The sequence below is a fragment of the Strix aluco genome, chromosome 4 (assembly GCF_031877795.1).
Source record: "Strix aluco isolate bStrAlu1 chromosome 4, bStrAlu1.hap1, whole genome shotgun sequence".
Lineage (NCBI taxonomy): Eukaryota > Metazoa > Chordata > Aves > Strigiformes > Strigidae > Strix > Strix aluco.
The window spans coordinates 77,911,864-77,923,476 of NC_133934.1; the positions used below are offsets into that span (position 1 = coordinate 77,911,864).

At 46.2% G+C, this 11,613-nt stretch overlaps 1 protein-coding gene across 3 annotated transcripts in view; it reads right to left on the bottom strand.

Annotated features, from left to right (window-relative positions):
- Window positions 1-2,210, bottom strand: part of ELF2 (E74 like ETS transcription factor 2) — a 38,933-nt gene extending 36,723 nt beyond the window's left edge. For 2 of the 3 annotated variants that reach the window (XM_074823674.1, XM_074823672.1), the window contains exon 1: window positions 2,076-2,210. The gene's annotated coding sequence lies outside the window, so the exon portion shown is untranslated. The remainder of the gene's footprint in view (window positions 1-2,075) is intronic. The other variant, XM_074823679.1, reaches the window with a different exon arrangement.
- Window positions 2,211-11,613: the final 9,403 nt, after the last annotated feature.

Here is an 11,613-nt window from a genome sequence, read left to right on the forward strand (position 1 = left end):
TACAAGCACTTCTCTTTCCAGCGTGTCAATTGTTGGTCCTTAACACCCATTTCCACTCCCCCACAAGCCAGAGTAGGGAGCAATTATTCATCGTTTTACATAATAAAAGACCAGAGACGGATGAAATTAACCGGTGAGGATGCGGGTTTAAAAAAAAAAAAAAAAAAACCAACAAAGAAAACCAACACACACACAAAAGGAAGTAGCGCACACAAACTCTGTAATTCATTTCCATTGGATATTCTAGAGGTCAAAAGAGTAAGTTATAAGACTTAAGTTAGACAGCTTTATGGACGTAAAGCCTCTGAATGGCTTAGGCGACTATTAAACACCAAGGTGCACATACAGTCTGAAGTTTAGGGACCTTCTGAAACAGGTATTACTGAAACCCGAGAGATAGAAGGAGCATGTCACCCCGAAGGTACCATACAAACTATCATCCTGTTCACAGAACATCTAAAGCAACTGGTCCTGTCCACTGTCAGAGATGGAGTGAGGAGAGAGGGAGGAGGCGGATCTTGGAGCAGATCCACTACGTACAATTTTGTAGACTTCTATTTAATTTCTTTGAGATTCTTGAAATAAAGGTAAGTTTTGTGGTAACAGTCACTGACCCAGACCTCTCCTGAAGTACTCAATACGACTTGACGACATCCCCTCTCAAACGATGATATGGGGTTTTCAACATACCCTAACAACAGCCGTTTCTGTAAAGTCATCAGAAACTCTTATGTTCTCTGAGCTTTTCTCAAAAAAACGATGTCCACGCTTTTGCCTCATTTCAAAGTTACAGCATGAAACAAGCAGACCTGCCATTTCTACATTTTTTAGCCCACAGAAATATCTGAACTGCTTTGAAATTTTATTGTTAGAGCGTTGTTTTTCTGAGCCTCGAGAATTCTCTAATCCTTACGCTCCTATATCCCTGGGCTCAACTTCATTTCATGCTATTTGTCTTGACTAACTAGAAAGCTCTCAAAGACTGATGTGCACATGCACTGATCAGAAAGCACCAGAAAGCTGTATGATTAAATTGCAACAAAGGTGAATAATTATCAGCACATGGAAGACGGACAACTTCAAAGCACAACAAGAGATGAACTGGGCGGACAGAGAACCCTCCTCACGAATTGTTTCTAAACCGACAGTTGGCAAGCTTTAGCCGTCTTTGCTGAACAAGTTAAATGGTTAAAAGTCACAAGGAACGTGACAGTGACCAGCCATAAGGGAGGGAACGCGCAGAGCGAATAACTGAATTATTTAAGCGGGGAAAAAAGAGACATGGGAGAACACATCCAAAAACGTTAACAGATGAACGCCAACATCAGAGCTACCCCAGTACAACATTTTACAGGCACAATTAAAATTACGCCAGGCTTCAGCTATGCAGCCGGGGTGCAACGGTTTTTGGGAAGGGGGGGCGCTGGCGGAGCCGGGGCGGGCGGCTGGAGGCCCGGCGGGGCTGCCCCCGGCCGGCACGGGAGGAGCCAGCACGCATGACAGCGAGTGACCAGCGCGCCCGGGCTGCCATGTTCTCCCGACGCCCCGGGTAAACAAGGCGCTGCCCCCGCCGCGCTGCCCCGGCCCGCCCCGGGAGGGGCTGCGGGGCCCGGCCCGCCAGGCCGCCGCCGTCCCGGGGCCGTGGTTACACTGACAGCCGCCGGGAACCGCCCGCCGCCCCCCGCGCCCCCTCCGCTGGTGGGGCGGCAGCCCGGGCGCGGACCCCCGCGGGGCGGGGAGGGTGGGGGGGAGCGAGGGACGGCCCCGGCCCAACGGCCGCTCCGCCGCACCCGGCCCCGCGCCCCACGCGAAACCGAAAGTGCAGCCGGGGGGGGGTAGGGGGGTGCCGCCGGAGCAACCCCTGGCCCCGCCACCCCGAGGCCGCCCCACGCACCTCGGCGGCCGCCCCCGGGACGGGCCGGTCCCGCCGCCCCCTCACCGGGCGGGCGGGCGGGCGGCCGCCCGCTCGCCCGCCCGCTCCCTCCCTCCTTCCCTCCCTCCCTCGCAGGGCTGCCTGTCAGCGCCTGTCCCGCCCGCCGCGGCGGCCGGACCCGGAGCCCGCGCCGCGCCCTTACCGTGCCCGTGCGCCCGGAGGCCGCGTCCGCTGCCCGCCTGGGCCGGGAGCAGGAGGCGGCGGGCGCCGCCCGGGCAGAGCCAGGGCCAGGGCCGCCCCGCGGCGGGAGGGGCGGGCGCAGCGGCGCAACCTGCCCGGCCCCGGCCCCCCCCCGCGCCGCGCTGCCGCCGCCTCTGCACATGCTCGCGCCGCCCGGCGCGCGGGGGCGCTGCGGGCATGCGCGGCCGCTCCGCGCCTGCGCAAGGGCCCGCCGGAGCCGTTGCCGCGGCCAGGGCGCGAGGCTCCCCTCAGCGAGCGGGGGCCGGGGGCCTCCCCGCGGGCTCCTGCCCGCCTTCGACCGAGGGGCAGCGCGGGGCGCGGCGGTCAAAGCTGAGGGCGGGTCAGCGCGCGGGGCGCGGCTGAGGGGAAAACCCGTGGCACGGGGGGTCTCGGTGACCTTCAGCCGCGGCCCCGCAGCTGCCCGCTTTCAAAAATCCTTCCCCACGTTAGCATGCAGCCCCAGAGGGGTAATTATTTTCCGCAGCTGATTTCGGTACGTAAGAGAATGAGCCATCCATGTGTCTGAGCAGCTGCGGAGCCTCGGGCATACAGAACCAGTTCCAGGCAGTGACTTGTAGGGGCAGTGCTGAAATGTCAGCTTCCAGTTCTCTTCGGTCACAGCCACCTCTTCTAGAGCGCGTAGTTTTTTAAATTAGCCAGACTGGTCATGCAGCATTTGTTACTCCCTTGTCAATAGGAGAGATGCCGTTGTCAGAATTGGCTCAAACCAAGTATGTATCGAGACTGACCTCGTCTAGCCAGCTCTGAGAGGCTTAGGACAGAATTGGCCTTCTTTACAAATACTGGGCTTTACCCATCATACGTACCCTTCTTTGCGTTTCACAGTAATAAATGGAAGAGCTTTAGCCGAATTTTCTTTACATTTTCTTCACAGATAAACGCATTGCCAAGGAGAATTTCAATGCTGCGAAGCCACTTGCTCAAAAGGAGCTCTAAACAGAAGGTTTTCTCTTCAAACTGCTTTGGGCCCCCTTGTGCTTGCATGCTGTAAAAGTCTGACATGCTCCTTTCCAACAGGAGCCCTCTGAGCAGGGAGCAGTGGCACGCAGCCACACGCACATGGCCCTCGCTTTCACACACGTGCAAAAGCACTTCTCTGCTACCTCTCTACCATTCACGTCTACTGCTCATCTCCTCCGAGTCTGATTTCCACCCCTCAGTGTCTGCCTTAGGCAGTTCCCACCCACTGCCCTACAGGTCTGGCTCCTGTCCCTTATGCATTTGAACTGGATGTTTCTTTCCTCTGCATCTTCGGGGCATCAGCTTCCTTTCCTAAGGAAATAAGATCTTTCAGGTGTCTTTAGGCCCCAGAATCTGACTGGCTTTTATAGGTTATGTACAAATCACAGTTTTCCATGATATATAACATGGGCAGTTATTTTCCCCACGGGTGGCACAGATATCTGCCTGACAGTAAAGGTAGCCCTAAAAATACCAGGCTTGTGCCCTGAAGCATGGCAACATCAGAGATTCTTTCCTTCCGAAAACGTGTCAGGCAATATTAATAATAGATGGTGCTACCAGCAGCCTCTTACGTAAGTGGCCACTACAGAGCTGTAGACTTAAACTTAGACGGCGCTTTGTAACAAACCACACATCACAGCAAAATTGAGGTCTTACCACAGGCTAAGCCTGCCGGACATTTAATAGGGCATGCACTTGGATGATGTTAATTACAGAATTTGCTGCTGGCTTACATTAAGCGATATGAAATTTCAGTTGTCTGTCTGCTCTTTAAAAGATGAGATATCACTGTTGGATCTTTTGTTTATCTTTAAAAGGAAGTATCAAACTACACAGGGGAAAAAATTATTTATTAACAATATAGCTGGCATCCATGTTGCTGTGAGAAATTATAGAATGGTGTTCAGTGTTTGCACATTAGACAATGTAATTATTTTAATGTTCTAGCATGCAAATTGTATCAACAAAGGTGTAAAGTTAAAATCTCATAGTGGATGATGGACGTTCACATTCTGTAGGCCTTGGGCTTAGATCAGAGATAGCAGCTGACAATATAAAATAAATGAAAGAAAAGAGCAAGTCAAGAAAAGGGTAGGATATTGGGAGGAAAAGATTAAAAGGTTCCTGGCAAAAATTACCTTGTTATAGGCTGGGAATAAGCCTAGCTGGGTGGGAGTTGTAGCCCTCGATACCAGTTCTTTTGCAGCCTGGCAGACCTAAGTGCTGTCAGCTTCATCATTAGTGCTTAATTAGTCCTGACTTGACATACTCCCTCTTTTAGTTATTTTTCTTCTTCTTTCCATGAAGTTAAAATTCAGAAAAAGAAGAAAATGTATTACCATGATCCTTTTCATGGAGAAGAGCAGACAGCTTCTTTCAAAACATAGGCCCACCGTCAGCTGAACAAAAGCTGTATAAACCCAAGCTCCTTTGTACATCTCCACAGCTCCTTCACGGAGTCACTGGGCACGAGGTGACACGGCCACCGCTCAGGGCTGCTCTGAAGATGGACTTTAAGTGGTCCCTTCTGTAATGCTGGCGTTCGTTTTCCTGCCACCTGCCCTATGCAGTCTTCTGTTGATTCAGTTTTTCTCTACTCTCTGTTTGGATGCCACGGGACGAATGTTTCTGCATCCTGTCGTCTACTTTAGTTATGCGACTCCCACTTCTCACTTTTTCTTCTAACGGGCTGAGCTGTGCAGCCATTTTCAGTGGAAGTTCAGCAGCACCTCTCTGGGAGCGAGTCGTGGCAAGTGCTCTCTGACTGACTTTGCAGAGAAAAGCAGCACTGGTTTGAGATGCTCACGATGGCATCTTCATTTCTTTCTCTGCTGCTGCTTCCTTTTGTTTGCATTGGGCTTTTTAAATGAAACTAGAGTAACTCTTCATACGGAAAATGGTATTTCTCTCAGGAACAGCACTTTTTGGTTCAACCTTAGGCTAGTTGAAAGCTATGCTGAAAAACGTTAAACTTCAAAATGGAAGAAGCAGAGCCACCAAGGGATTTGGATCAGTTCAGCTGGATGATTTTTGAAGTTATATAAGTGATGTGGCTATCAAAAAAAAAAAAGACTAGTGGCCCTTTTCACCCACTCATGAGGTAGACCTGCAGCCAGTTCTAAACTGCTATTGCTGGGATACTGCTGTGCGATAACATGGGGTCAGCAGTTCAGCTTCTCTGCCCCTTTTGCATATAGAAAGCTGCAGTCCACATTGCTTTTTAAATGTTGGTCCTCAAAAGACTGTAGCCTATCTAATTCTATGTGCTGAGCTTACTGCCTCTGGTCATTCAGATGAAAGGGGAAAGTTACACTGATTCAGACCCAGAAGAAATGAACAAGAAATGACCCAGAAGAAATAAAGGAGTGGGTGTCCCACGACCCTTCTGTCAGTCAGTCCATTCTGTAAATTATTATTAATGAAGTAGCAATAACTCTACAGGTGTAATTAGGGTTTTTTCCTTCCTAGGATAGACTTGCAGAACATACAGACTATTTTGTGAAAACTCTGGAGATAGAGCAACAGTAAAAACTATTGATAATTTCTGAAATTAAAATGTCAATATTTTGGGGGGTTTTGTCTGGGGATTGGTGGGGTTTTTTTGTTCTTACATGAACTTCTAATAGACTCCATATTGTGCTTATAGAGTCATAGAAACACATCCCATTTTTGCTGTGCAGTATTCCAACACCACTGGATTAAGCTACGTTTTAATTTAAGGAAACAAGCTTTGTTAAGACCTAGCTATCTGTGCGTCCATCCCTCTCTCTGCTGTTCCCTTCCCTTTGACCTTATTTGCCAACTTCGGCTCAATTTTATAAAAAGGTAAAAAAAAAACCCCAAACACTTTATCTCAAAGATAAGTTCCTACAAGTTTCAAGAACGCAAGTATCAGAGCAGACGAGACCAACGCCCGTGTGTTCCTGTCCAAGAAAGCAGCTGGTTTTTATGCCAACCTGCAGCAGCCGGTTGATGCATTGATACGCATATAGCTGTGCACCAGCTACCAAAGTGCTAGTTCTTAGCTGACTTGCTTTCTCCCCCACTAAAAAAGAAGGCATTTGAGGTATATGGACATGTGGTGGAAAACTGGTGGCACTGTGGGATTAGAAGACATGAGGAAGGCCTGATGGGGCAGCAGCAAAAGGATCACAGGGACCACGGAGGATACAGCTGGGATTACAGAGAGAAAGACAACAAGGGAGCTTCTCTACAGGGCACAAGTCCACGGTTAACCAAGCACTACAGCAGAGCTTGCTTTGCGTATGGCTATGGGAAATGGGCAGCTGCGGGACAGGCAGTAAAAGTGATTAAAAGGCATCCGAATTGAAGCCCTGCGTGGTCTTGGATACATACCATGCTAACATTTAATTGTAAACCGGTAAATTTTCAAGGAAGTTCTAAGCATAAAATTATCCATAATACAGTCTGTAGAAATCAAACCCAAAATCCAAGCCCTAAGCTTGCTAAAACCAACAGTTGGATTCTAGGATAATCATTGCCAGCCTGCTACAAGGAATGTTACTGGCTGCTGCTTTACACGTTACTGAAGCTGTCTCTGCCAGCAGGAAGGAAATTCCTGATGGGAATGGATATTCTGGGATGGATATTTTATTGTATAGGTTTCTCCCAAAAGCGATCACTTCAGTAGCACAACTCTGAAGCATTTGAGCAGTCTTGCTTTGATAGAAGATGACATCCAAGACCCTACAAAGCCCTCACAGGAAAAAAAGTATCACACTGTGAGCCAAGAGCTCAAAGATTATTGCTGGTGGAAAAATATCACTCAGAATGGTAAGCAGCAGGAGTAATCTGGACAGAGTCCTATCCATGAGTAGCTGTACCTCAGTGCAGAGCAGACACTAAAGTCAGGAGACCAGTTTTTCATCTATCCTGCCAATGGGGGTTTTTGCAGTGGACTAACTTGGACAGATCCAAAACAGAGAAGGCTGTTTTGGCACACTACTGATAACTGGAACGGATCTTTTGTACCAATCCCAGGCAACTGCTGGTAGCAACACTGCAAACACCAAGTCCAGAAAGGGCCACTGGATATCTATTTCATATATGACAAAGTGACAAGTGTTTCCTCAGTCCTATAATACTTTGTACAAAAGGTACAAAAATATGACAGAGAAGTCGTGAAGGATGGCACCAGTGCTTTACATCCCTGCCCCTGCAAGGTGCTGGTCGAACAACCAGTGGATCCTAGAAAGCAAATCGGTATTCACACTTTACAGGGACAGGCATCCCATCTCCCACAGCCGTTCCTGCCTGCAGGGCAGGGGAGAATACACCTTCCTGACCCCAGACTGGTGATCAGGCTAACTTGGCACGCACAAGCACGGGCCACCAGCTTTTGGAGTTATTTTTGCAGGGATATGGGACCTAATTCGAGGTCTATAGATCTGATGATTTGCATATTTCTTTTGTCAAGGATAAATACCAGATAAATAAAGGTTCCATCTGTGAAAAATTCCAAATATGACAGCTTTAAGGCAAAGTTTCAGACTTCTTGTTGCCCCTGAATGCAAGGTTTCTGTGCTATGAAGACACAGGGCTAGTGTCAGCTTAACTCAAACTCACTTGAGCTTCATATCTACCCCTTGATTTTATTCATGTTGTAGGCTACTAAAGCAGCTTATATTTTACAGTAAAGTCCTTTAAATTGCATGTCGAATCCTAATCTTCTCTGAATTCATTCTGTTTCCTTTATAATTTCCCTTAATGGTATATAAGTTAGAAGAAAATAAAATAAAACCTCAAACCAAAAAACAAACACGCATCCTCCTTTCCTTAAAGCTACAATGCTACTTGGCTTGTAAAGTAGGTAAGCACAAGAGCTTCTTATCCTCAGCATTGCAGGGGTTCTAACGCCACTAATTACGTGGGAGTTATGTGATTAGAGCCGGGGAGTAATGCAATGCTGAAACAAGCCTGTTTCAGTCAGGATTTTAGCCCTGAATAAATTTCTGTTGCTTTAAGAAAGAAGGAATTACACAGACATAAAGGAAGAAAGTCTGTAGCAGTTTGTTGCTGTCTGTTAGATATACATTAAAATACAGCAGTTGAAATATTTTAGAAAAAAAGGATCTAAGTCACAATAAGTGTGAAAGAGGACTTTACCTCATTTTCACTCAAAAAATACATGCGATGTATATGGCACGTTGATTCTCCTAATTTAGATACAGCAGAAACCAGAATGTCTACAAGGGACCCTTCTGATATAGGAGAACCCTTTGGAAACTGTGGTGTTTTGTGAGAAGAAATTTCTTACAGAGACTATCTAGTTTGTTTTGCTTTAAAGAAAAATTTAAAAAGAATTGTCCTCAAAGACAAATATATCTTTCATAGCGTAACATTTCAGCATTGGAAACTACTTTTCATTTAGGAACATCCAAGCTCTGCAGTTAGTAAATGTCTTCGTGTGGACGGTGCCTGAGTGAGGCTATCTCAGACCTGGTACAGAAGACAAGATTCTGAGAAGAGACATGCTGAAAGCAAATGGGCAGGGGGTAGAAATCAAGCCATTACCGTTTTTCTCTTAAAATAACGACTTCAAACACTTCAACGTCCTTCTCTCTTTGTTTATAACCAGGACTGAGTACTTTGTGTAACCTCCTTCTACTGCTGATACTCGTAATAAGTGAAAAGGGGCAAGACTGCAGTGATTTTGATTTTATAGAACTTCATTAATCATTTAAATGGAAACAAAGACATTCACATCCAGCCTCATTGTGTTCCCATTGGCAAGAACTGTCAAGCCCTGAACAGTTACTCCAGGTTTGGCTCCTCTCGTATTAGAACAGCCTCGGCACCACATACTTTGCATTGGAAATTAGTCACTTACTACAAGAGCGGAATGAAAAGGATCTGTATGATTTGGATTTTCTCCAAACCACAATTAAACTTCAGAAAAAAATCAAGCCAATTTTCTCCAGTGAAAAAAAGCATACATTATTCATTTCTTCCCGTATTGTTCAGCTCCAGGTTTTGGGGATGGGGGATTCTTTCTCTGTTCTAGGTTTTAGTAGTCATACTGCTTTTGATTTAGTGCCCTCTTCTGCTTGACAATGTGAGTGCATGTTGCCCAATGGTTAATTATTCTCAATTAGCCCTCACTGGAGAATAACACTTCCCAGTACCTACTGAGAAAGAAGATAGCCTTACGCAGGAAGAAAGAAGCCAGGAAAAGAAAAATTTAAAAAGATACCATGTTACGGGAAGGTGATCAATGAACCTCCACAGACCTCAGTAATTTAATGTAATTACAGAGAGGGAAAGAGAAAGAGGAAATACGATCTTGATACATATTACCGTCTCTCCTCTTCCACTTACTCTCTATATTTTTCCCCTTAATTTAATTGGGTTGCATACTGCAGTCAATGCTAAACTGAGAAGACAAAGTACAGGCAGCCAAACTTCCTGAGATGCAGCATGGAAACTGTAGCAATGCATAACGCTTTTCCTAGGGCACAAGCAGAGCTCATAACATCTGCCTTGCAAAAGATCATTAAATCATGGAGGTTTAAAATAAGGAAAACTATTAAACAAGCAAGATTTTTAGGTAATTAAGAGACACTGAATCTGCAAACAAAGCTGATACAAATAATTAACAGACCACGTGAAGAAGAGTCTTGTATTCCACGGAAGCTGCCCATTTGTTTGTTATACAAGAGCTGTTGAATGTCAATCGCAAACAGCCTTTAGCTTTGCTAAAGCCGTCATCTGAGTTTGGCAAAATGTCAAGAGGAAGTGGAGAACATTTGCAGATAACTAAATCACTAAGCAAATCATGCTTTTTCAACAACCTGTTTAATTACCTCTCATTCAAGCAAATGGCAGGAGCAACTCCAGCACAGAAGCCTCCAGTTTTAGCCCTTCGTCCCATCCCAGTAAAGCTGGAGGAGCCAGCATATCCCGCAGCATCCCAAACAAAGGAGTAAAGACCAGAATGCAGGAGAATCCAGTTACCTGCAATGATGCCTGATGCCTGTCGCTCTGGGACGAACTTTATTTCCATCACCCTGCGCACCTTCCATCTTCTGCAGCAGGTGAGCAGGGCAAGAGCAAAACGCACAACCAAGAACTGTCTTTCCTAAGAGCAGAACTGTCTGTGTGGCAACAGGGACAGCACTCTGTGGAAATGAGCTGATCCATGGGTGGCAGACCAAGGGACACTAGCTCCTGTGTCCTTTCACACAAAATGCCTTCTGTCCCTACACATCTCCCCCCTCCCCACACATGCCTGTGCCCTCTGAGCATGCCTCCTGCGGCACTGCTGGCTCAGTCTTTCACTCCCTTACCACCAGCAGAGAGGAAACAGCATCTGCAGTAGCTGATTATGGCCACCAAAGTGTTACTCAGCTGCATCATATATGTGCATTTGCTCATCTGCTGGCAAACACAACAAAGGAAGCTGCTGGTCTCCTCAGCTGTCACTCAGGTAGTAGGAACTTTGTGTCCTCCTCACCTCCCTGGTAGAACAGAAGTTGGGGATGGCTAGTTGGCTCAAAATTTATGAGGGAGAGGAAAGGAGAGAGACCAACAGGTGGGAAAAAAAGCACAGCCTCGGTTCTTGGCTTTGTTTGGCTTTGTTGTGGTTTTGTTGTTCATTTTTTTTGTTCAGAAAAAGATAAAAAGTTGTATTTTATCACATCATAAAGCTTGCCACAGAGGCACAAGAAATCTTGGTTAAAGTATTTCACTCTTGGATTTTTCCAAATTTTGAATACCAACTTGCAGTTTGAATGATCTTTTTAAGTAATTGGTTTATGTTTTTAAGAAGCAAATTAAAATAAAACTTAAATTCTATATTGGCAAACATGGGCAAAGAGCAAAACTGAAATTATTAGATGGACTTCATCTGTCTCCAGCACTTCAGCTAAGTGAATTGCTGCTAGCAGCAGGAGGCTGTCATCCTTCACGTGAACTAGCGCTAGAGGGAGGTGAAACACTTTGCCAGCTGGTTTCACAGAAACTTTCTGACTGCAGAGGAGCAATTTGTAGTTTGGACAAATTCAGGAATCTCAAGTTTTACTTTGAGCTTTGAAGTGTATTGTCAAGAACAAACCTCTTCCTCCCATCTCCTTTAGTCTTGCATTATCTCTGCTCTCTGCTGTGGTCTTGTTTCCCTTAATAAGCCAATACCCTTTCACCATTTTCCATGGCTCATCACAGCCTTTGTGCAGCAACTCAAATATTCCATTTTCCGGAGGTGAAGGGCAGAAAAATATTAATTCAGGGGCACCTGATCTTAATACTTTTTCAGATAAGACTGGTGTCACAGCAAGAAGGAAGGAACATATTAATCTATGTGGTAATTAGACTCCATAGTCGAATGACTGATAAAAGCGATCGATGATGGCCAGGGACAACCTAAACCAGTAAGACAAAGGATTTCTGATTAAGCAACAAGGCATTCTGCATGTAGTTACTGGCTATTTATTTTGAAGAGCAGCCCTCTGCAAATTGCAAAATATCTCTGTTGTTAATCTAGGATAATCAAGTGCTGA